Source organism: Leucopleurus acutus (assembly GCF_964270905.1).
Source record: "Leucopleurus acutus genome assembly, chromosome: 8".
NCBI classification, from domain to species: domain Eukaryota; kingdom Metazoa; phylum Chordata; class Mammalia; order Artiodactyla; family Delphinidae; genus Leucopleurus; species Leucopleurus acutus.
Window position 1 is genome coordinate 11850853 of NC_139151.1, and position 27893 is coordinate 11878745.

Genomic DNA, 27893 nt, shown 5'->3' on the forward strand with positions numbered 1-27893 from the left:
GAGACCGAGGAACGAATGGTCAGGGTGCTGCTCTTTGCTCTCAGCCAGTGAGAGGGCCTCTGTACGGCCAAAGCTGAGGGTCTTGGCAAAAGACTGCTTAGCTAGCTGCAGAAGACACGCACCACTAGCCCCCGTGTACCTGCCGCCATTTTGTCCAAGTTGCTTACCCTTGCTCATCTCTTACGCCGTTTAGAAAGTTACCCTCTCTTCCGGAGGTATATGTATATGTACAGCTGATTCACTTTGTTACACAGCAGAAACGAACACACCATTGTAAAGCAATTAGACTCCAATAAAGATGTTAAAAAAAAAGGCTACCCCGTCTCTTCACCATGTCGATTATCACTCAAATCAACCACTGTACAAAAGACGTGTGGATTTCATTCTCCAAAGGCAATAAGAGTGTGGTCACTAAATCCAGGAAAAGCTTCAAACCGGTCGTTTGCCTCTCTCCTGGACGGTCCCCACAGCGGTTCTCTAGCGAGAGCCAGTGTCCTTGACCAGGGATTCTCGTGTCGCTTGACGATCCACATTCATGAGCCCTCAGGTGGCGTCACAGCACGTGCCTCTCATATTGCCCACCGGCAGGGTGATCCTATGACAAAGCCAGCCTCCTGAAGGACCCAGATGCAAAACTCAATGATTTCCTGCACTCACAATTGCCATGGTCACTCGTTCCCCAAACATGACGCTCCTCTCCTTTACATGATAATCTCCTTCTGAATAGAGCTTTATTCATGGAATTAAGGGCCTTCAGATGATTTGGGTCACTTCTGCTTCACTAGTGCACAACATAGAGCCCCATCCAGCCCCCAGAAGAGATAACGCAGACACTTTGTCAGTCACCCCACATGGCCTGCAACACCTTGGGAGCCCAGCAAGCAACATGCACCTCAAAGGCTAGGAGGGACCAGGTCCGAATGTCCTTTAGGTCAGGAAACACAGGAGGAAAACCAGTTTGGTAGCAGAGGCAGACTCTGTGGAAGGTAGCCAGACTGCCCAAGACACTATAGTCTAAGAGCTTGGCTCAAGAAACGCTTAGCACCAGAGACACAACCCAGTGGGCATTTGGAAGGGGAGGGCGGGGCAAAGGATGAGGTCATGAGATCAGCCCATTCCACACAAGAGCTCAACACACCAAGTCTACCCCAGGGAAAAGAATGCTGTGGTGAGTGAGGCAACAGCAGAGGCCTGCCAACAGCTGGGTTTTGGGGAGAAGGCTCAGCCCTCAAGGAAAATGAAACTGCTACCAGAATAGATGTGTGGAAAGACTAAGAAACACATGCAGAGCAGCAGCCCTAGGCGGAAAAGCTATCCTCATCTGCTTCCCCATCCTAGAAAAGGGGTCCTAATAATACTACCGCATAGGGCTATCGTGAGGATTAAATGCTTTGAGATCTGTATCCACACCTCTGTGTGTGTGTGTGTGTGTGTGTGAGACCACACCTGCACATGGAAAGCCACAGTGCTCATTCGGCACCATCAAATACTCAGGGCTCCTCCCAGGTGTATCATTTAGTTTTTTTAATAAAAGAATGAAACAAACATTTATTAAGACTGTCACACAGGATGCTAGACACTTCCATATGTTATTTACTTAATTCAACCTCAACACTCATTCAGTCGTCACAGCAGCTCTGTGAGGGGTGTATGATTACCTCTCCTTTTTACGTTGAGGAAATAGAGGATTAGGAAGGCCTGAGTAACTTCTCCCAGGGAAGACACCTAATCATGGTAAAAATACTGAAACTCAAGTTGCAGGATCTAACTCCGAATGACTCACTCTTCAAAAATACTAGAAGGATTTGAAGCATCTATTCTCAGCAGTGGCTTTCTGTAAAATTGAGCCTCAGAGCATTACATATGATTAGAAAGAAACATCAGTAATGCGATACGACAGTAGGCTCACGGTAGGAATTATTTTATTTGGAGAGTAATAACTAATACCTAACATCTCTCGAACAGGTGTGTTAAGTGCTATGCAGTGTTCCACATATGTAATTGCAGGTATTAACACATTTAATCCTCACACCAGCCCCATAAAATATGTTCTATTATTATCTCCATGTTAAAGATGAGGAAACCTAGGCACAAATATATTAAATAACTTCCCCAAGGTAACACACTTAACAAACGGCAGAGTCAGGATTTGAAGCCCACCAAATCTGGGCTTCGAATTCCACACTCCTAGCCACCATGCTGCACTGCCCTGGAGGAGAATGAAGCATAATTCCTTGTCATTATTCTAGTTCATTAAGGAGTTTTGAGAAAAGCACATTGGAGCCCTGCAGCTATGTTTGAGCCCAAAGAGATTTTCGATGCAAAAATTACAAACTTAATTATAAAGCTCCCTTTTATGAAGTTTAGGCCACTAATAGACTTCCTCCTCCTGTTGGAATTTTCCCAGAACTAGGGAAGATCTGGCCCTCCACGCTTTGGGGAGGTGGGGGGAAAATAAAGGCAGGAGAAATAAGGTGACAGCCGGCACTTGGATCAAATACCGACTGTGGAATTTCAGACAAGAGTAGAAGCAGAGTGCTTTTGGAGCACTGGAAAAAGTGATTCATTCTCACTGTGGGAAGGCATGGTGAAGAAGTGAAAGGAGGTGCTCCCAAACTGGCCCTTCAGGAATGGGAGGGATTTCCATAAGGAGAAAGCAGAGTGAGCTCCATCCCAGGCTGAGGGCCATGCGTGAGCAAAAGCAGGGAAACTATGAGCTCCTAAAAGACAGGCTATACAGAGGACTCACCCCTGTGTCCTTCACAGCCGCTCCTCTAGTGCCTGGCTCTGCCTGGATCACAGCAGGTGCATAATAAATGTTGAGTGAGTTGGACAGACCATGCTTTCATGCATGCATGGATGAGTGAAATCAAAGTGCAGGCCATGTCCAAATAATAGCAAGTCATCCAATATGGCTGACATTGGTCTCCCAGTGCATTTCTGTGGATCCCAGAGAGTGGTTTAAACAATGAGCAGATCTGGTTCCTGAGGCCCTGGGTCTCCCGTCTCTCGCCATGCCACCGCATCATTGCGATGTGTGAGAGATTTGTTTGGAGTGAGGAAAGCATATTTTTGTTTGCATTTGCTTAGCACGTTGATGTCGCACATTTTGCTATGAGATGTAAAGTCATCTGCATGCACCGGTTGTGCAGTAAGAGAAAAGTCAAAACAAGCGTCAGGCGGGGTGTCAGCCACATGGCCCAGGCAGACTGTCATACTTCTTTGCCCGTGATTGCTGCCACCTTCTCGCTCCTCTTCCCCTCACTCTTCCTTGTTCCTGAATCCCCACACCTGCATGTACAGTTCTAAGGGTCTCATTTCTAATCGGCTTAATTATATGTCAGACAGTGTCTACACATCCTGCAGATCCAGGATGGCAGTGCCCACACCATTCACCCCTGTGGATAAACAAACTTTGCATCAGTCTTGACTGTAAGTAGGTGTGGGTTAAGAATCCTCAGGAAGCCATCCTATCCTGCATCATAGTAACACCTAAACAATAAATTTAGCAGTGTACACAGGCCAAATGATAATATTTTCTTTTTATCATCTAGAAATACCCCCATTCTTTCAGCTCCATTTCATCCAGGTCAACATGAAGTCTATTAACGTCCTGAAGAACATAGACTCATGTTACCAATAGAGATAGCTGTGATACAAGGGGAAGGAGTTATTAATTTGGAGTCAAGGAGACTTCATCTTGAGTAATCTGTGAAATTTTGGGTCAACCACTTAGTTTTTCCCAAACTTAAAAGTAATATAAGAATGATAATAACATCACAGGGTTATGTGATGTTATTATAAAAGTAAAGGCCATTCATACTCATTCATTTATTCAAAGAAACTTTAGTGTTCATTTTGTGCCAGAGATTACACCAGGCCTCAAGATGGAGCAGATGGCAAAGCAGACTTCGTTCCCACCCTCATGGAACTTAAAGCCTACAGGAAGAACAGATCATCCTCAGGTGTGGTGACGACTATGAAAGAGATGTACGGGTACTTGGAAGGGTACATTAGCCAAGAGGGAAAAGAACATGGGAAGGTTCTGTGCCACAGAAAGCATGACGCATTCATGGAGATGAAAAAAGCCACGGATGGATGAAGGATCACAGATAATGAATGTGAGAGAGCTTAGTAAACAGAAAAGTACTGTGCAAATATGAGGGATTTCATGCTAATAGAGATAATATCTTTTGGAAAAGATCATCTCCAATGAAGCTCCTGGCAGATTGGTAAAGGAGGTGTTTAGAGACAAAAGAGACCATTTCCACGTCTTCTCAAGTCTCATCTTGTAGGCAAGCATCTATTTTATCGACATCTGAGGCTAGATCCACAGAAGAATAGACCAGGAGCATCCAGTGATTATAGGAATGATAAAGAGGAAAGCTTGTACAAATGCCCACTGCCTTCTGGGTGTCCTCTGGCAATGTTCAGGCCATTCATGCCCAAGTTCACAGGCTGGAAGATTTCATTCCATATACGTTTTCCTGCTGCCACATCAGGATCCTGCCATCCAGCACTCGTACTTGTCCATTTATTTTGCCTTTGTTTTAAAACACTGAACCTGATTAGAATAGATTTGCCCACATACTGTAGACAAGGACACATCAAAAGTCACACACCAATAAGTTGTTCAGAAGTTCCCCCTTAATCCAGGACTCTCACAGCCTCTGGAAGATGCCCATTGTAGGCTTTGCCTATCTTTGGGTGCTACTGGAAGCCAATCATGCCTGGTTAATCGTCTGAGTGTCAGGAAGTTCCTTTCTACTTCCAGAGAGCCAGAGATCCATGGAAAAGACTTCCAGGGTCTTCTAGGAGCCCTCTTACCAGTTCAGGTGTCTCTTCTGTGACAGACCTAACAGGTAGTCAGGAAGTCTCCGAATGAACACTTCCAAGGACTGGGAAGCTCACTACCTTGCAAACCACCCACTCCATGGTTGAGCCACAGGCCTTCACCCTGGTTGCTCCATGCATTGGTCTTAGCTCTTCCTCTGCTAACCCAGAGAATAACTGTTTCTTCATTCAACATTCATTTTTCGAGCATGTTCCTGGCTCCCTCTTATGTGACAAGATTCCATACAAAGACATGTAGAACAAAGCTTCCTCCTTAAGAAGTCTACCATCTAATGAATTTAGTACACTCCCTGTGTTAGTTTGCCAGGGCTGTCATAACAAAGCACCACTGATTGGGAGGCTTAAACAACAGAAATATATCTTCTCACAATTCTGGGAACTAGAAGTCTGAAATCAAGGTGTCAGCAGGGTTGCTTCTGCGGAGGACTCTTCCCTTGGCTTGTAGATACCATCTTCTTTCTCCCTGTGTCTTCACTTGGTCTTTCTTCTCTGCATGTGGGTCTGTGTCCTAATCTCCTCTTCTTATAAGGACACCAGTAATGTTGAGTTAGGGCCCACCTAATGACCTCATTTTAACTTAACTACTTCTTGAAAGATCTTATGTGCAAAGACAGTCGCATTCTGAGGTTATGGGAGTTAGATCTTCAACATATGAATTTGGGAGGGAGGCCACAATTCAGCCCATAACACTCCCCTTTGCTTGTGCAACTCTTCAAACCTTTTAAAATAGACATCATATCCTTCCGCTAAGCTGCTTCTTCTTGAGGGTCAACATTCTCTATTTCTTTGACTTTTTATTCCACTGTATGGCCACCAAACCCATCACTGTCTTTGTTATTTTCCCATAAAGACACTTTTGTTTATTATTGTATCCACTAAAATGTGGGGTCCAAAAGGGCACAAGGCAATTGGATTGTTGTCTCCCCTGAACTGGTGACACTAAATAACTATCGATTTAGCATTTGGTTAGGTGTGTGTTTCGGTAACCATCTTGTACATTAACTCATACTGACTTTGAAAACAACCAGAATCCTTGGATGTTACGGACTGTTGTTTGTCATATAAGCTTCTGTTTTTATCAATAGTGTCTTTGAAGCAAAGTATAAAATTCTGTGGTTATGAACGGGTTGACCAGGGTAGGGACATGAACAGTCTGGAAGCAGACAACTAGAAACAATACGCCCAGCTTGCCAGCCTTCTATTAATCAAACCCTTTGAAGATAGTGGTTTAATCAGGCAAGAATCTACCTAATTGCATTACCATTAGGCCCATATTACTCCATGTTACCTTGGAATCAATGATCAAGTATCTTAAAATTCAAATATGTATCTCTGTGGCAGCGTTTCCCAAAATGTATTCCAAGGAACATTTGATCCTATGGAATTCTCCAATTAAGGATGATCAAAAACTTGTTCAAAGCAGTGTGACTATTTCTTCTTGAAGATGTCTAAGTTACATTGTCGTATAAAAGGCTATTAGGTGTTCTAGGGTAAAGAAACCTATTTAACTTTATATAACACTGCTTCACAAACTTATTTGAACATGGAACACTTTTTAAAGTTAATACATAATAACATCAATAGAACTCGTTTCTGTTCAATGTACTTTGGGAAACATTAGTCTCTAAGCCAAGCTGAATTTTATCCATAGAGTTTTTATTTTCATAGATTTCACGTAGCCTTCTTATAGCCAAGCAAATGCCAAAACATTCCCTCTACAGCTCTCCCCTGTTCTCTGAGCCTGTTTTTATTTTTTTCCCTCTATTTTTCCTTTTCTCTCCTTTTTGCACATATGTAGCACTTCCATCAGTTTCCTTAAAAACATGCAAATAGCAGATCATACAGGCTAATGGAACTCAACCCTGGGGCCGCGTACTCCACGTGGGCAGTGTCAGGTGAAAGGTTGTGATTAAAGTTTAGAGGATAATCAGATTTCTGGGAACAACTGGGGCTGGAGTTCAGTCAGAATACAAGGCATGGCCAGATTGCCAGTGCTGGGGGGGTGCTCATGGGTGATGAGTATGGAAGGAAGAGAGAAAATTCCAGCAGTAATGCTTCATTTAGTATTGGACATTTACTCTGCACTGGACACTGTACTGTGTTCTGGACATTACAAGCAAATAATCCATATTCCCTTAGAGTTCATTGTCCAGTGGGAGAGACAAACAGGTAAACAATTGTAAGTCATGGTAATAAATATTATAATAAAAGTGGGTTTAAGATGCTGTTGGAGCAAAGGAGTAAACTTATGAACCCTGCCCAGGGAGTCTCATTCTTGCCTCCATTTTCAGCCTTAAATGTGCAGGGGCATTGACACTGTGTAAGTGATTGGGACTCCATCAGAAAGGGTAAGAGATTCAGGTTATTGGGCATCTCAGTGCACTCCAGCGTCCCACCTGAAAATTTTGTGTCAGAGTCCGGGAGAGTCAGGAAGCACAGAATCAAGGCACCAGCCAAGATGATGTCATAAAGCCCCTGAAAACAAAGACTTCCTGGTTTGATGACTCTGAATGATAATTTTGCTCAGTTAACTGCCAGGTCTAGTACCTGGCATTGGAGCAGCCCTTACAGTTCACAAACTGCATTCACACCTCTTACCCTCAACAATCCTGTGAGGTTCTTGAGATTGTCCCAATTTATAGATGAGGAAGAAGCAGCTCAATGAGACCAGGTCATACATACTACACCCACAGTAAGTGGAAGAAAAGAGAAATTAACTCCCCACTTCTTCAGACATCAAGTTCAGTTTTCTTTGAAATGAGGACATTTCTGAGAGGATAAGAGAAATAGCAGAGGAAAAACCTGTTTAGCAATATTCCCAAAGGTCGATGATGAGAAGGGGGCCAGCCAAGGAACACAGGGTGGAGACAGTCGTTAACCTGGATCATAAAGAAAGAACTGTCCCTTCCATAAAGTTCAAAGTAATGAAGGGAGAGGCATACCCCAATAACAGTTCCCAAAGTAAGGAGCATCCCTGCCTTTATTTTACAGGTGAGAAAACTGAGGCATAAAAAGAAAAAGTGAGTTGTCCAAAGACAGTTTCTAGGCTGGAGATAAACTCCATCTGCCCCGCCGTGAACTCAGGTGCAGTCACAGGCTACCAGCTCCCACTCACCTGCTGTGGCTCCCTGGGTAGATATCCTTTCCCACCAGAGCTGAGTGGTCAGTGGAAGAGAAGACATTTCTTCAAAAGAAGTCATCCTTCACGCCACGCCACTTTTGATAGCAAAGAGAAGCCAGGATGTGAGTGCCTGTGGCTGGCATCTCAGGCTCAATCAATTCTTTTCATCTTATCATTGAGAAAAATATAAAAAGAAAGCGGGCACACAATAGGGATGAGTTAACGTGACCTTTCACAGCCTTTTGCCTGCCCCATCTTCCTCCACCCTCTCCTATTCTCTGTGTTCTTGGCATAATTCTTTCCCAGCAGCTCCCTTGAGCACCTTTCTGCTCATTACTTTACTCTACATGCCTAGATAAATCTCCAGATGATTCACTCCCTCCAAACCCACCTAATCTGATATGTCAGGGGATTCCTACAAAGAACAATCAAGCATTTGCCTGGAGGACTAGTGGACTAGATTTCTTCTGTTTTAATTTATAACATGAAAGAAGGAGCTTAATCTACACCAGGCCCCTGGGAACCCCACTTAATAGACTGTGCATCAGGGAACTTTCCAAAGACTGCTTTGGAAGATATCTTCCATCCTACTGGAATATTCTTTGGTCAACTAACCAATGTCTAATGTCTATTTCATGTCTCAGTGGCTTCTTGTTGTTGACCTGGGTTCGTCCTTTCATTCGGCTTATTGACCACTTTTTATGAGACAGGTTGTTATCAAAAGGCTATATGCACCTTCTTCTTATCAGAGGACAGAAGGAAGTATCTAGGAAGGGCATATACAACTCATCCATTTCTCTCACTTCTCAATATTGTGAGCAATTGCTCAGAGATATCCATAGAAGGTCTTGTTCCAGTGATGTGGCCAGAACATCCTGCAAGAAAAAGTGAAAGAAAATCATTGCCTCCTCCTTAAATATGATCCAGTCTAGTCCCATCCTTCGACTTCGAAATTCACTGAAATTAGAAAATGGTGCTTTCGGTGGATAGCCCTTGGAGCTATAGATAGAACGAGTGTAGTCAAACCTGGGAAAGACACAAGGTAATCCTCCAAAGCAGTATTTCTTCAACTTGATCAGTGAATAAATGTCTTTTTATAGAAAAACAACTGTCATGTTGCCCCATGTTGACTTCACTGTATTTTAATGTTTCTTAAATATATATAAGCGTTAAACTAGGCATAAACTCCTTATGCATATTAGCCCTTAAGCAATACAGTCAAAATTAATTTGCAAATAAAACTAAAAAATTAATACTGGAATTATTACCATTAATTTAGTATGACATACGACCGCTTGGTAAAAATTAGTTTTTGCTCAGAATGTGAGTGTGATTCCAAGCGCTATGGCATATGTACTTGCTTTTGAGTTTGGTCTTCCTCTGCTGTCACCTGCTATGCAATGACTCCAACCCTTCAGTATTTCTCTTTATGACAATTCTAAGAAATCACCATTTCTTCAGTACACGTTGAAGTCCTCTGGTTCTCACTAGAGTGCAAGTGAATTCTACCTCACCCCTCTTCTCATTCGTGAAACATACTCCTTGGCCCTAACGCAAATGCAATTGGAGCATTGGAATCACGTGGCAGTTGTCAGTTACGAGGTCTTCCAGATGCCCCAGAATATGTGCAAATGTGTTTTTAATATCATCGAAATGAAAATATGACATAGAAGACTTCTCATGAAAAACTTTTGACTCTCCAAGAATATGCCTCTAGCCTCCCATGGAGGATCCGCTTGACAAATATGACCAGGGAACCACCCGAGCTTCTTCTGTCAGAGCCCATAATGACATGGGTCCTATACCACTGTCCAGACAGAGCTGGCCATGCTGCCATCACAGAGATGGGGGAGATGAGGAAAAAGGCACGGCTGCTCAGACTCAGCCATCTCCAGAATCTTCCAGGTGGAAATCAGGCAGGAACTCAGTTCATTTGGGATATTTTGCACTTGCCACAAATGGCTGAGAGACTGTTATGATCTAACCCTGTGTAGGATGCTTTTATGGGATGTCATAAAAGAGAAAATACACACACACTGGCCAGCAAGAGAGCTGGGATGACATAATGGCCTATTTCATCTATAATTTCAGTGATTATATAGATGATGAATAAAATCCAACTACAAGTGCTTTTTTATTATCTTCTCGATGGGGTAAGATCTGAAAGCTTGACCCCTGGAAAGTAATAGCCTCTTTTAGATGTATCCAGAGTTGGAATAAACCTGGGAATCTGGACTTTGACCTGAAACTCTTAAAGAGAATGCTGCTTATCACTCCCCTGGGGACAGAGAGAGTTTTACAATGAGATCATCTTACACTGGAGGAATAGTATAGATGACTCTTAAAAGTCAAAGGAATCTACCCCAAGATGGCTTCTATTGGGGGCAACTGAGATATCAGATTGGCAGTGCTGAGCTGTTCACCAGGGGCCTCCTACCTTGACTAGGATAGAGGAGAAGGGCAGAGGTCAATCTGCTGATATTCCTGACAAGGAAGCAGGGCGTTCTATTTCTGTATTGAGGTCACTAGATAGAGCCAGACCTGAGTCATTCTTCCCAAAAGGTTTGAGCTCAGATCAAGTCCCTAAACGCCAGCAAACCAATTTCTGGGCAAACTACCCTAACCGTACATCACATTAGCTGTCCTCTAGCCAGGATGGCCACAATCCGGGTTCTTTCCAATAGAGTGAAATATCTGGGTAATACCCCTGATGGTCTAGCATCCCTGGGGGAAGTACTTGGGCATGTGTGGCTGCGGTTGTTTACACCTGTCGACTGTCAGGCATTTGTAGTTGGAACCAACATCACTTGTAATGCTACCTGATTGAACCAAGAAGATTTCTCCTAGTAACTTCTGCCTATCTCAAGACTCACCAACCATCCAGATAACTCGAGGCATTATTCCCTCTCAATGGGTTCAGCTAATGTGTGCTGAAAGGGGAAGGCAGATCAAAGGGTAGAAGTGGGCAGTTGCGAGAAAGGGTTTGCAGGTCTCTCACACCTCTGATGGTGATACACAGTGTCCATTAGAGAGATACCTCATCATCTGTGGCTGTCAAATCCAAACTGTCCTCTTTTAAGAGCCAATTTGTTTTCTTGCCAGATCAGTGCTCTTATCTGTAATTGTGTGGACCAGAAGCAACAGCCAATAACCAGTTAACATGCAATTCAATTTCAGAAGAAAAGAAATGTCTTAATTCAAACATTTATTGTACAAGTGTGAAATGCCCTTAGTGAAATTAATGGAGGCTCAGAGACTATAACTTATCAATCAGTTTGCCTGTGTGGAGCAAAATGATAGAAGGAAATAATATAGCTTTTGGAACAGACAGATGCAGCTTTGCTCAGTCTTGATTTTTCACACTGGGTCTGCTGTCATGACTATACTCTGATGGTAATGGTTGTCAACATGCCTAGATCTTAGCCAGTATAATAGTTGGAACAACAGTGCAAGTTTCTAATGCTCCCACTGGTCATAACTTCTGACCAGAATGATGCTCCTCTGCCTACTTATTACACCCTCCTATACTCTAGTCTTGGTCCCCAAACAGGTGTCTCCAGATGCCTGTCAATCTATCATTAGACCCCATCCTCCATTTTTCATTTGAAATGGACACAAAGAAATATTTCTACTTTTTTTTTTTTTTAGAAATATTTCTACTCTTTGAGACACCCTTGTGTTGTACAGAGGCTGTGCTCTGATTCACACTTTTGTGTATAGCCAAATCTTATCTGCCTACCATGGTCCAATACATTTGCTCGTGAAGCAAAATGTCACTGAAAGTGCTCAAAGCAAGTAGAATTTTCAGTTGAGAGCAGAGCATAGCTAGCTGTTCACCAAGCCTGTATACTCTTTTTCCTTGCCACATAGCTAGGCCATACCCTTTCCTTACTTTTCTGTTGGATGTGGCCGTGTGACTGAGCTCTAGCCAGTGGAATTTGAGCCTAAGTGAACACAAGTGAAGTGAAGATGGGCTTGAAGTCCTGACCCTAAAAAAAAATCTTTCACATACCATTAACTTGACACAGATTGATGATGACAGTTTTGGAAGCCAGAGTGTTGATGATGGAGTAGTAGGTGGAAGAAACCTGGGTCCTTGAATCACCATTTGGGGAAAAGATGTGCATCAATCCGGAACACCTATTTTATGCTTTATCTGAGAGAAAAGCAAACTCCTTCCATATTTGAGCCTTTATATCATTTGGGGTTTGTTTGTTGCAGTAGCAAGCGTAAAGGCCAATAATACAATGTGTTCTACTGAATATAATGGGAAAGAACAGTCATATTTCAAGGTTCCTAACAGTTTTAGGATGTCTTTCTCCCAAATGAGTGTTTTAAAAAGACGACAGCGTCTTCATTTGCTTTGAGATTCAAGTTCCTTGTCTGAGAAGAAAAAGAGAGAGAGAATTTTGGACTAAATCTTCATGAATCCATATTGTGCTACTATTTGTTTGCTCCCACAGTCCTCTTCTTTTTTTTTTTTTCCTTTGAGAAATAAAATGGAAAACATAGGACCATACAATGAGAAATCTCCTTTTTCCAAGTAGGATGGAGAAAAGTAAGGAGGCCAAGTCAATGTAAAAACAAATAAATACAAAATCTATTAGAATTAAACCAACTAGTTACACCTGGCTTTAACATTGCTTTGGAGCTTTTTATTGCTGCATAGAAGTATGTAAACAACGGTATATTATGAAGAGAGGGAAGGGTAGAGGGAAACATGGAGGAAGGAAGGGAGGAGGGCAGATACAGTGCTGAAACTCAAGTAGGAAACAAAGCGACATTTAGCATTCATTCCATGGCTCTCTAGCCAGTCATCTCAGATAGAACGTGACCCCACCTGTTAACGAAAAGAGCTATTGTTTGGTTCCTGCTTGCTCAACTCTTGCTCCTCCAACAGACGAATCTCACATGTACGTAGACACATACTCCCACGCAAGCACACGTCCAAAAGCAGGTCATAATATCCTTCAGCATTAACTCCAAGAATTGCTGCACTGTTAAATTCTGTCTTCCAAACAAACTTAACCTTCATGTGTAAGTGATTTGGCATTACATCGCTTCCTAGTAAGGGAAAAAAAAATTCCACAATGCACAGCTTCTAATTAGTAATCCACAGTACTGAGATGTAAATTACATTAAGTGTTTAAAATATTTCCGGGCACACCTTAATCCAATAATCCTTTCTTGACTCAAGAAGGGTCTTAAAAAATCGACGGCCATTTATCAACCCAAGAGAGCTAAGACCCACAATTCAACAACACGCTGTTTTCATGAGAGGCTCCCCTGGTTGGCATGATACTGCAAAGCACTGTGGAATGCCAAACACCCAACTCTTTGGATTAAAAGCACAGTAATTCCATGAAGTTTTTTGTCCTGAGTTGAGAGAATGGTTGTGTAGTGACTCACATTTCTTCAGACTTATCAGAGTAGCATTATGTCAAGTATTTCATAGAAAGATCTTTTCTCTCTCTCTCTCATGAGAAAAGGGAAAATTTAAGGTGGTTTGTGGATCTTCCCTTCAAACTTTCATAGCTAAAATTTAGTTTTAATCTGTAACATTAAAAAGATTTAAAAAAAAAAACGAACTGAACTTTATGGAGAAATGATCTGCCTCAATCTTGTCCAAAGTTAAAAGGGTTTCAGTAACAAGAAGGGTCCTCTTACTTGGTCCATTCAACACTGAGCATGATCAAGATTCCAGCCACACTTCTAGGCATAGCAAGTGGAGAATGAAGATGTAGTAGGATTCGCCCGTGCCTTCTCTCTCAAACGTCACTGCTTTTTACCCAGCACTGACATAAGGATGAGAAGGACTGCAGCTCCCAGGAGCTCTGCGCTTGATCGTCAATGGCCCATGAGCATTCTCTCTTGAAATGTTTAATCAGACACAGAAGAACAAGTCTGACCTCAGAGTGGAAGGCTCCAAGGCCATGTTCTGGACTCAAACTGAATAGAATTGAGTATGAAAATCACTTAGGACATACAATTCACATTTCTTCCCATTTGCCTATTTGTTTAGTCCCTCGTTTCATTCCACAAAGGATTGAAACAGACCCTAGGGTAGGGAAGGGGAGAAACCATCAATGTAAAGTTATAAAATAAAAATAAAATATCAGACTGAAAGAAAAAGGCAGTACAAATATGTTAGCCGTAACATAGATGCCGTGACAGACAGTCATGTTTGGTCCTGTCCAAAAGAAAATATAACCAGGAATGTTCTTCAGGCTTTTGGTCTGACTGAGGTTCTCGAAATTCTAGAAGATGAAGAAAAATGTAAAATTAATTTTAAAATAATTTGTAATTCTATTACAAAGAGGTTTAGGGCTGTTAATATTTTGATGTGCTTCCTCCTAGTTTTTTCTCTTTCTCTCTCTAGATATACATAGATAAATTATATCATGTGCATTCTCCCATGTCATTAACTACTTTATGCAAACATGATTTGTAATGGTCTTAAAATGTTACATCATATTCCAGACTCCTTATTATTAGACATTTTGATTGCTTCTAATAATTTGCTACAATAAACTCATGATGAAGAGACTTATACATAATCTTTTCAGACATTTCTCATAATTTTACAAGGATATATTTTTATGAGTAGAGTTACCAGGACCAATGGTAGAAACTTCTCTGTGGTTCCTGATAACTATTGTCAAGTCACTTTCTAGAACATCTGTAGCCATTTTCATTTTAACAGCGATTGACAAGAGCAATTTCTCAACCTTCTTTTAAAAAATATTATTTTAAAAAATTTTATTAATTTGATAGGTGGAAAATAGTATTTCATTATTTTTTCTTTTCTTTGACTTCTAATGAAATGGAATACTTCTCTTCTTATAGTCACTAAGCATACGTTGTCTTTTTTGGAGGATAGCCTATTTATGTGCTTGGCCAGTTTGTATTTAATTTTTAATATGTTTTTATTGGTTTCTATTTTTCTGTTTTTTAATATAAGCTTTTCACATATTTTATTGTAGTTATTTATATTTATATTCTTGCTATGCTTTGAGTGGATGCTTTTATTCTTTATATTTTCTAAATATTTATAGTAGAAAAGTAATTGAATATCATATATGTGCTTTGTTACCTACCACTTGATCCAATGCTGTTATTCTAATTCTAAAGTATTTTGAAAATTATGAATATTAAGTTTCTTCCTTTTGAATAATTTTATTTGTTTCATATGAAAGCATCTTCCCTCTCAACTCCTGCCAATTTTAATGAGCTTGATATTTGTAATTAGCAAGATATATTTTTCATATTAAGAAAGAACACTGTTTGTCCTACTTCACTATGATTTTCTTTTTCAGTACTGGATACTAAAGTTTATCAGATGTGATTGATATGATCATGTGGCCTTCCACGTTTTGACTTTTTGAGAGAGAGTTTTTTTTTTTTAATAAACTTGGATTCTTTTATTCAGGAATTCACTCTTCTATGTCAATATAGTTTTTTTAAACCATACTGTTTAACTTCATTTATTGGTCTGTTTAGTTTACTGCTTATTTATTAGTGTTTTATTTTGCATTTTTTATATCCACATTCATAAATTCAAAATAAAATTCCATAGTATTATTATATACATTATAGGTAAGATTTTTGGTATCACTTTTATATTAAATGAATTAGACATATTCATTAATTTATTAAATTTATTTAGCTTATTATTTCATTATTTAGTTTATTATTTACTTTATTAAATGTATTACATATGTTCAATATTTTTCTCTGCTCTTATACTTTTTACAGTTCATATTATTTTTAGCATTTAAAAGAATTTAATGGAAATATCTGTCCCTAAAACTTTTATCTAATAGAATAATTGCTTAATAATCCTTTGAAATATTTGCCATATTATTTCATCCATAAAATATTTCCATTTTTGCTCGAATCAACTTTGATAATTTGTAAGTTCCCTAGACATTTACCACTGTATTGTGTTTTTCAAAGTAGGATGAAGTTTCACTTACAACATTTTCATTAAAATTATTTTAATAATACATAGTACATATACAGCATTACATATCTTTTCATTCATTCTAAATGTGATGAATTTTTTTCTTTATTTTCTGATTAAAATTTACTCATCTTTTTTCTTTCTCTAATTTATTTATTTCCATTGTTTTCTTTACTATTTTATTCCTCCTGCTTTCCTTCAGTTTTCTAGCTAGTTGACAAAAATGATTATATATTTTTCATAACTAAGTCATATTAGACAATGAATTTACTTCTAATTAGAAATTTGGCCATATCCTTTAAGTTTTGGTAAACAGTTTTCATTGTCATCATTTTATAAATAGACTGCAGTTGTAATTTTTATTTCTTTTTTCATATACTCATCCAAGGATGATTTACCATGCTTTTGTGAACCACCTTCCCCCTAAATACACATACAGCACTCTTTGGTCTTCGTTAATATGACCTGAACTTTAAAAATATTTTTCAAGAGTATTTTCAGAGAGATATTCGAGATGGCAGAGGAGTAGGTGGACGTGGAGTTCATCTCTCTCCACAGATGCATAAGGAATACCAACCAAAATAGATGGCAACAGTTCTCACAGAACACTGGCTAAAAACTAGCAGAAGACCTTGGACACCAGAAAGGACTATAAAGATCCCTTCATAACTGGGCTACCCCTCCAAAAGCAGAGGCAGCCAGAGGACGTGTGTGCACCAGTCCACATGGGGAAGGAGTAGGGATGGAGCCCAGCACCACCTCCCGGTTCTCCCTCCAGGGAAACCAGGAAAACAAGAAGTAGCAAGAGCTTGAGAAACGCCTGGCTTTGAATTGGAGACCATTCACCTGCCTATTGCTTCATTCCTGGAAATTTCATCACAACTAAGTAAGAAAAAAAAAATACCTGAAAGAAAGAAAACAAAGAAAAAATGCCCCAGAATTCCTAAAGAACAGGTCTTAGTGCTCTGGTGAGGTGTCAGGCCTGAGCCTCTGAGGTGGGAGAGCCGAGCTCAGGACATTGGTCCACCAGAGACCTCCTGGCTCCACGTAATATCAAACAGCGAAACCTCTCCCAGAGATATTCATCTCAATGCTAAGACCCAACTCCACTCAATGACCAGCAAGCTCCCATGCTGGACACCCTATGCTAAACAACTAGCAAGACAGGAACACAACCCCACCCATTAGCAGAGAGACTGCCTAAAATCAGGACACCCCAAAACACACCACTGGACATGGTCCTGCCCACCAGAATGACAAGATACAGCCTCATCCACAAGAACACAGGCACCAGTCCCCCCGCACCAGGAAGCCTACACAACCCACTGAACCAAGCTTACCCACTGGGGGCAGACACCAAAAATAATGGGAACTACGAACCTGCAGCCTGCGAAACGGAGACCCCAAACACAGTAAGTTAAGCAAAGTGAGAAGACAGAGAAATGCACAGCAGATGAAGGAGCAAGGTAAAAACCCACCAGACCAAACAAATGAAGAGGAAATAGGCAGTCTACCTGAAAAAGAATTCAGAGTAATGATAGTAAAGGTGATCCAAAATCTTGGAAATAGAATGGAGAAAATACGAGAAACGTTTAACAAGGACCTAGAAGAACTAAAGAGCAAACAAACAATGATGAACAACACAATAAATGAAATTAAAAATTCTCTAGAAGGAATCAATAGCAGAATAACTGAGGCAGAAGAACGGATAAGTGACCTGGAAGATAAAATAGTGGAAATAACTACCGTAGAGCAGAATAAAGAAAAAAGAATGAAAAGAATTGAGGACAGTCTCAGAGACCTCTGGGACAACATTAAACACACCAACATTCGAATTATACAGGTCCCAGAAGAAGAAGAGAAAAAGAAAGGGACTGAGAAAATATTTGAAGAGATTATAGTTGAAAAATTCCCTAACATGGGTAAGGAAATAGTCAGTGAAGTCCAGGAAGTGCAGAGAGTCCCATACAGGATAAATCCAAGGAGAAACACGCCGCCAAGACACACATTAATCAAACTATCAAAAATTAAATGCAAAGAAAAAATATTAAAAGCAGCAAGGGAAAAGCAGCAAATAACATACAAGGGAATCCCCATACGTTTAACAGCTGATCTTCTAGCAGAAACTCTGCAAGCCAGAAGGCAGTGGCAGGACATATTTAACGTGATGAAAGGGAAAAACCTACAACCAAGATTACTCTACCCAGGAAGGATCTCATTCAGATTCGACGGAGAAATCAAAACCTTTACAGACAAGCAAAAGCTAAGAGGATTCAGCACCACCAAATCACCTCTGCAACAAATGCTAAAGGAACTTCTCTAGGCAGGAAACACAAGAGAAGAAAAAGATTTTCAATAACAAACCCAAAACAATTAAGAAAATGGTAATAGGAACATATCAATAACTGCCTTAAATGTAAGTGGATTAAACACTCCAACCAAAAGACATAGACTGGCTGAATGGATACAAAAACAAGACCCATACATATGCTGTCTACCAGAGATCCACTTCAGACCTAGGGACACATACAGACTGAAAGTGAGGGGATGGAAAAAGATATTCCATGCAAATGGAAATCAAAAGAAAGCTGGAGTAGCAATTCTCATGTCACACAAAATAGACTTTAAAATAAAGACTTTACAGGAGACAGAGAAGGACACTACATAATGATCAAGGGATCAATCCAAGAAGAAGATATAACAATTGTAAGTATCTATGCACCCAATATAGGAGCACCTCGGTACAGAAGGCAAATGCTAACAGCCATAAAAGGGGAAATCGACAGTAACACAATCATAGTAGGGGACTTTAACACCCCACTTTCAGCGATGGACAGATCATCCAAAATGAAAATAATTAAGGAAACACAAGCTTTAAATGATACATTAAACAACATGGACTTTATTGATATTTAAAGGACATTCCATCCAAAAACAACAGCATACACTTTATTCTCAAGTGCTCATGGAACAATCTCCAGGACAGAACATATTTTGAGTCACAAATCAAGCCTTGGAAAATTTAAGAAAATTGAAATCGTATCAAGTATCTTTTCCGACAACACTATGAAGCTAGATATCAATTACAGGAAAAAATCTGTAAAAATTACAAACACTTGGAGGCTACACAATACACTACTAAATCACCAAGAGATCACTGAAGAAATCAAAGAGGAAATTAAAAAATACCTGGAAACAAATGACAATGAAAACACGATGATCCAAAACCTTTGAGATGCAGCAAAAGCAGCTCTAAGAGGGAAGTTTTTAACAATACAATCCTACTTCAAGACACAAGAAACATCTCAAATAAACAACCTAATCTTACACCTAAAGCAGTTAGAGAAAGAAGAACAAAAAACACCAAAGTTAGTAGAAGGAAAGAAATCATAAAGATCCGATCAGAAATAAATGAAAAAGAAATGAAGGAAATGATTGCAAAGATCAATAAAACTAAAAGCTGGTTCTTTGAGAAGAAAAACAAAATTGATAAACCATTAGCCAGACCCATCAAAGAAAAAAAGGGAGACGACTCAAATCAATAGAATTAGAAATGAAAAAGGAGAAGTAACGGCAGACACTACAGAAATACAAAGGATCATGAGAGATTACTACAAGCAACTCTATGCCAATAAAATGGACAACCTGGAAGAAATGGACACATTCTTAGAAAAGCACAACATTCTGAGATTGAACCAGGATGAAAGAGAAAATATAAACAGGCCAACCAGAGGCACTGAAATTGAAACTAAGATTAAAAATCTTCCAACAAACAAAGCCGAGGACCAGATAGCTTCATGGGTGAATTCTATCAAGCATGTAGAGAAGAGCTAACACCTATTCTTCTCAAACTCTTCCAAAATATATCAGAGGGAGGAAAACCCCCAAACTCATTCTATGAGGGCACCATCACCCTAAAACCAAAACCAGACAAAGATGTCACAAAAAAGGAAAACTACAGGCCAATATCACTGATGAACATAGATGCAAAAATCCTGAACAAAATACTAGCAAACAGAATCCAGCAGCACATTAAAGGGATCATACACCACGATCAAGTGGGGTTTATCCCAAGAATGCAAGGATTCTTCAATATACCCAAGTCAATCAATGTGATACACCATATTAACAAATTGAAGGATAAAAAACAAATGATCATCTCCATAGATGCAGAAAAAGCTTTCAACAAAAGTCAACACCCATTTTTGATAAAAACCCTCCAGCAAATAAGCATAGCTGGAACTTACCTCAACATAATAAAGGCCATATATGAAAAACCCACAGCCAGCATCATTCTCAGTGGTGAAAACCTGAAACCATTTCCATTAAGATCAGGAACAAGACAAGGTTGCCCACTCTCAACACTATCATTCAACACAGTTTTGGAAGTTTTAGACACAGCAATTAGAGAAGATAAATAAGAAGAATCCAAATCAGAAAAGAAGAAGTGAAGGTGTTGCTGTTTGCAGATGACATGATACTATATATAGAGAATCCTAAAGATGCTATCAGAAAACTACTGGAGATAATCAGTGAATTTGGTAAAGTAGCAGGATACAAAATTAATGCACAGAAATCTCTTGCATTCCTATACACTAATGATGAAAAATCTGAAAGAGAAATTAAGGAGACACTCCCATTTACCATTGCAACAAAAAGAATAAAATACCTAGGAATAAACCTACCTAAGGAAACAAAAGACCTGTAGGCAGAAAACTATAAGACACTGATGAAAGAAATTAAAGATGATACAAACAAATGGAGAGATATAGCATGTTCTTGGATTGGAAGAATCAACATTGTGAAAATGACTCTACTACCCAAAGCAATCTACAGATTCAGTGCAATCCCTATCAAACTACCCGTGGCATTTTTCACAGAACTAGAACAAAAAAATTCACTATTTGTATGGAAACACAAAAGACCCCGAATAGCCAAAGCAATCTTGAGAAAGAAAAATGGAGCTGGAGGAATCAGACTTTCTGACTTCAGACTATACTACAAAGCTACAGTAATCAAGACAGTATGGTACTGGCACTAAAACAGAAATATAGATCAACGGAGCTGGTTAGAAAGCCCAGAGATAAACCCATGCACATATGGTCACCTTACCTTTGATAAAGGAGGCAAGAACATACAATGGAGAAAAAGCAGCCTCTTCAATAAGTGGTACTGGGAAAACTGGACAGATACATGTAAAAGAATGAAATTAGAACACTCCCTAACACCATACACAAAAATAAACTCAAAATTGATTAAAGACCTAAATGTAAGGCCAGAAACTATCAAACTCTTAGAGGAAAACATAGGCAGAACACTCTATGACATAAATCACAGCAAGATCCTTTTTGACCCATCTCCTAGAGAAATGGAAATAAAAACAAAAGTAAACAAATGGGACCTGATGAAACTTGAAGGCTTTTGCACAGCAAAGGAAACCATAAATAAGACGAAAAGACAACCCTCAGAGTGGGAGAAAATATTTGCAAATGAAGCAACTGACGAGGGATCAATCTCCAAAATATACAAGCAGCTCATGCAGCTCAATATAAAAAAAAAACAACCCAATCCAAAAAGGGGCAGAAGACCTAAATAGACATTTCTCCAAAGAAGATCTACAGATTGCCAACAAACACATGAAAGGGTACTCAACATCCCTAATTGTTAGGGAAATGCAAATCAAAACTACAATGAGGTATCACCTCACACCGGTCAGAATGGCCATCATCAAAAAATCTACAAACAGTAAATGCTGGAGAGGGTGTGGAGAAGAGGGAACCCTCTTGCACTGTTGGTGGGAATGTAAATTGATACAGCCACTATGGAGAACAGTATGGAGGTTCCTCAAAAAACTAAAAATAGAACTACCATACGACCCAGCAATCCCACTACTGGGCATAAACCCTGAGAAAACCATAATTCAAAAAAAATCATGTACGACAATGTTCATTTCAGCTCTGTTTACAATAGCCAGGACATGGAAGCAACCTACGTGTCCATCGACAGATGAATGGATAAAGAAGATATGGCACATATATACAATGGAATATTACTCAGCCATAAAAAGAAACGAAATTGGGTTATTTGTAGTGAGTTGGGTGGACCTAGAGTCTGTCATACAGAGTGAAGTAAGTCAGAAAGAGAAAAACAAATATCGTATGCTAACACATATATATGGAATCTAAAAAAAAAAAAATGTTCTGAAGAACCTAGGGGCAGGGAAGGAATATAGGCGCAGATGTAGAGAATGGACTTGAGGACACAGGGAGGGGGAAGGGTAAGCTGGGTTGAAATGAGAGAGTGGCATGGACATACCTACACTACCAAATATAAAATAGATAGCTAGTGGGAGGCAGCCGCATAGCACAGGGAGGTCAGCTCAGTGCTTTGTGACCACCTAGAGGGGTGGATAGGGAGGGTGGGAGGGAGATGCAAGAGGGAAGAGATATGGGGATGTATGTATATGTATAACTGATTCACTTTGTTATACAGCAGAAACTAACACACCATTGTAAAGCAGTTATACTCCAATATAGATGTTAAAAAAAAGAAAAGAATATTTTCAAGGATCATTCTTGACTTCTGCCCTCTATTTTATAACCAAATATATTACTAATGATATCATTAAACCCTGTGTTCTACTGTCTAAAGATGTAAACAATAGTGGATTACTTAACTATTCTTGATCCCATGATATTTTAAAAATTAACAGTTCTAATATAACCTTTGTCTCAGTGCTCTTTGGTTCTGTGAAATAAACCATCAGATTCATAGCATTGAAGTAGTCTGTCCAGGAAACAAGGTTGAAGTAATGTCCTATAGAGATTCTAACTGTAGGCAGCAATGGCTATTACATTGGCATCATATTTACAAATACAGTATGATTTTACCACATTTGACACACTTTCCCTTTCATCAAGTTAACTCCAACTTTTCCTTCAAAACTCAGGGAAAAAAAAAAAAAGAAAAAACCTCAGCTAAAGTTTCTCCTTCTCCATAAAGCCATCCTTAATTTCCAGGTTTCTTGAATGTCCCCTCAAGACTTCCCAGAACATCCTATATACATTACTATCCCAGTTTGTGTCCTGCTGGTTTTCTATGACTGCTTCTTTACTAAGCATTTTGGGGGCAATGCCTAGCCCAGTGCCTGACAATTTATAGATGGTTAATGAAAGTTTTGTTAAATGAGTTAAGTTAATAAAAGGAAGACTTGATCGATTAATCAAGCAAGTATTTCGAGTGGACAGGAACTGTTATCTATCTGTCCCTCTCTTTTGATTGGCTCTTCAGTCTTAGTGTTGCCAAGAGAAAAAGTTGGCATGAGACCTCCCTGTGAACTCAGAAAGGAGAGCTGGGCTCGAGGAGAGTAGTCACCTACTAAATTAGTAGATGTGTCACTCTTCGCTCTGGGGACAACGGCCATAGTCCATTGTGAGATTGCTGGGAACTTTGTAACTGCCCCCATATTGGTTTGCCCTTTTCCATTATTTCCCCAGTTTTCAGCAACACACTCATCTGAGAACAGTCTCTTCACGCTTCAAGACTAGGTTCATGCTCCAGCTCCTTGCCAGTCTTCCCTGACCACTGCCGTGGGAGTGACTCTCTCCCTCTCTGACCTTTTTCCCCACATCATGACCCTACCAGATGCTTGGCTTCTAACACTTAACTGCTTTCTAATATATTTTTCCTCATTAACAGAGTTTGAGAGCTTTGCGGATGGATGGAGATCTATTTTTTCATCCCCCATAGTTTCTAGCAAGACATCTTGCACATTGTATGTACAGAGTAAGCACATTAATGCATGGGTGTATATACATGGGCATGTGAGTGTGTGTGTATAGAATTACACACCATGCAAATACCCATTTCAAAACCTTCCTCCCAAAACAAAATCAGAAGAAAGGGGATGCGGGGAACTTCTGTGCAGGAAAAGTCAAAAATTTCCCCAAACACTTTCAACCTCATTTCCATCTACTTTGCCCTAAAATCCAGAAACAATGTTCTGAAAACTTTACCTCTTCTTTTGCAGGAAAGATAAACGCAATCAGTTATTATTTACCAAAATATTTCTGTGCTTCCTCACAGAACGTTTCTGGTTCCTGAGGAAAGCTTAAAACACTCCCCAAATCATCAATAGTTAAGAGAAACCCTCTGAGCATTTAACCCACCTACTTCCCCCACATATATTTATACATGCAAGTCATTGTCTGGAACCAAGAAGTACATACATGAACCCAGGCACACGTGTGCCACACCCGTGCACACATACATGCACGTTCCTCTTACTGACTTGGGAGAACCCTCCCTGACAGAGTAAGGATGGATCCTGAGAGCTCTTGGAGCACAGTAAGTTTCTAGCACCAGCTGCCATCAAGCACTGGTCCAGACAGGCAGAAGGACCATGTGGCTGAATTTCAGGGTAATTAAGAATGTAAATGGAAGCCCTGAGTGCCACTGGGCACTTAGCAGCATGTGCAAAATTCTCCCAGCAGGTACCCAGGTGGGCACGAGGCCAACAGTCTTTTCACCCCCTGCCACTTTTGGCAAGTGAGGCTGAGCCTGCTCTGGGGAACATAAATGGAAGAGCAGTGGTGGCAGGGAAGATTCTCATTAGGCAGCCAACACATTTTGCTCTTCTTGCTGTAGTATCAGTTGCGTGCTGTTCTCCCCTTAATCCGTCAGCTCTCCTTAAGTCTGTTGGGGTATTTCCCTCTATTCCTGGCCAGATTATCTGCACAAACAGTTGAGAGGGAGACGTGGTCAGCAGCAGTTGCCCTCTGACTTCTCATTAACTGATCTCAGCCTGCTGCCATGGCAGGCAGCTGGTTATTCCAGGTAGGGCGTTTCCCCCAGGCCTCCTTTACCTTTTATCACTTCTGTCCCTCAATTTCTTTTTTTTTTTTAATTTTTATTAGAGTATTGTTGATTTACAATGTTGTGTTAGTTTCTGCTGTACAGCAAAGTGTATCAGTTATACATATACATACATCCACTCTTTTTTAGATTCTTTTCCCATTTAGGTCATTACAGAGCATTGAGAAGAGTTTCCTGTGCTATACAGTAGATCCTTGTTAGTTATCTATTTTATATATAGGAGTGTGAATTTGTCAATCCCACTTTCCCCATCTATCCCTTCCCCACCCCCTGCTTTTCCCCTTGGTAACTGTAAGTTTGTTTTCTACATCTGTGACTCTATTTCTGTTTTGTAAATAAGTTCATTTGTACCATTTTTTTAGATTCCACATATAAGCAATATCATATGATGCTTGTCTTTCTCTCTCTGACTTACTTCACTCAGTATGACAATCTCTAGCTCCATCCATGTTGCTGCAAATGGCATTATTTCGTTCTTTTTTATGGCTGGGTAATATTCCATTGTATGTATGTACCACACCTTCTTTATCCATTCCTCTGTCAATGGACATGGAAGCAACCTAAATGTTCCTCAATTTATGATTGGGCTCCATGGTCACAGGACCCTTCCCCGGCATCAGAGAACAGCAAAACTTGGGAGCCAATGATTTTACCTCTTCTTAATGTCCCTTGCTTCTCATCTTAACTCAGAAACACCTTCAATAAGAATTAATAAATATGTCATTGATGGTAGAATTTTAGGTCTTGTGATCACTGGACAAGAGAACAAATTTTTCAAGGCAGTCTTCCTGGAGCTACTTGATTATTTGTCAGGCTTGCGTTGATATTTTTATCTCTTTTCCCAGCCCCACCTCCTTAGAATTGCCTTGGGCCTCAGTTTCCCCAAAATATACCAATAGGTATGAGGCTGCTCTAAATTCTGTGCTTATATAGGTAAGTGACGGCTAAGATACTCTCCTCTTCTTATTCTTCGGAAAGAACATTCTAAGAGAGCCTGAAAGAGTCAAGATTGTGACCACAGCAGAAGAGACCTTTTGGTATCAGGCTTCTGTCTACCTTTTCCGCTTCAGTCTCAGGTTCACATATTACACTTCAGCCATGCCAACCAAATTCCTTATAATTCACTGCCTCTATGGCTTTCTACCTGCTATTTCTATCACCCAGAATGGCCTTTGCCCAGACTCTCCCTATTTACATGTCTTCATCTCAGAGCTTCCATGGCACCCTATGCACAATTTTCCTATAGCACCAAACTTTAAGAACACAAGGACAATCGGCTGGTCATTTAGTGTTTTAAGACTCCTCTTTGGGAGAGAGTATGAAAAGACAATTTTATAGAAACCAGGAAGGAAATGGGAAGTGGCAAGAAATGGGTGGGTGCTAGCACTTTGTTGTCTACTCTATCAGTTAGAATGATATTGACAGAAAATGGAAAAAAATTGATAGTGGTCACCCCAGGCTGGCAGTCCAGGAATAATATGGTAATTCTGTTCCAACAACACTCCCAGGCTCCTTTCAGTTCATTGTTATATGCTTGCCCTCATATACTATGGTCCAAGATGGCAGCATCCTTACTCTAGGATGCAGAAGGAGAAAGGGCAGAGAAGAATTGAGGGAGGGGTATGGACTAGTCACCTCTGTGAAAAATCTCTAGAAGCATCACAATGTCCAGTCACCTGTGCATAAGGGAATTGGTAAAGGTAGTCATTGTTCTGGGAGAGCATATACTCAGCTAAAATCCTATTACAATGAAAGAAGGAAAGAATGGGTATCAGAGTACAACTACTACAGTATTATCCTAGTTTTAAGGCAACCTCACTAGCCAATTGAATCTGATTATGGTAGAATATTTCCTTTAAAACCACACATATATACCCCTCCTATTCATTATACTGGAAGTCCTAGCTAGTGCAATATGACAAGAAAAAGAAATGAGGTATTTAAAAAATAAAACACACATACATTTGCCTAACCAATCATCAAACATTTATTTACAAAACTGCACTATTTTTATGAGAATTGTAGAAGTCTAAGACAGAGTCCTTTTATGCACATAATTGAAGCTAATTTTTTGATGAAAACTGTGCCTAGGGATCTATAGCTAGTCAAAAGAAGAGTTTAAAAATATTACAAGGCCAGCTTTTCAATACATTTCTCTCCAGAAGTGCAGACTTGCACATCCATCTGCCTACAGAAACAGAACAGAATTCTGCCTACAGAATGGATCCTTCTGGATTCCTATAGATACTCATGTGCAACACTAAACTAACTTATTGTCTCCCATGACCACTTCTCTAGAACTCCCTATCTACAACTATTGGAATCACTATCTATCCATCCAGTTGTCCAAGTTAGATATCTAGACTTCACCACTCATCTGGACTTTACTTGACCTCCTAAAATTAATAAACTACTAAGTTCCATCCATTCTATCTCCTTCCTCACATTTCCACCAACACTGTCATTACATCACTCCAAGCAACCATCATACATAGCTTGACTATCATTGCTTCTCTGATCTTGTTTTCTAGGACTGGCACAATTTTACAGGAACAATAGAACTATAATGTGATGGTTGCTTTATTAGAAGTAAGACCAAAGTACGTAGAGTAGGGAAAAATTACTTCTAGCTTTGATGGGCATAGGCTTTTGAGAAGTACTTTGAGAAGGAGATAAAATATTTTCAAAGATAAATATTGTCTAGAAAAGGACACTAAGCAGAAGAAACTGCATAAGTAAAAGTATGGTGTTATCCGAAATCAGAGTAGTCTAGACTGAATAGTATATTCTGTAAACTGTGTGTTAGTTTCCTAGGGCTGCTATAACAAAGTACCACAGGGACTTGGTGGCCTAAACAATAGAAGTATATTTTCTCACAATTCTGGAAGCTAGAAATCCAAGATCAAGGTGTTAATAGAGTTGATTTCTTATGAGACTTTTCTGTTTGGCTTGTAGATGGTTGTCTTTTCTCTGTGTCTTCACGAGGTCTTTCTTCTCTCTGTGTGCATGTGTGTTGTAATTTCCTCTCTCTCTTTTTTTTTTTCATAAGCAGTGAAGCCAATTTTTTTTTTCCATCTTGGG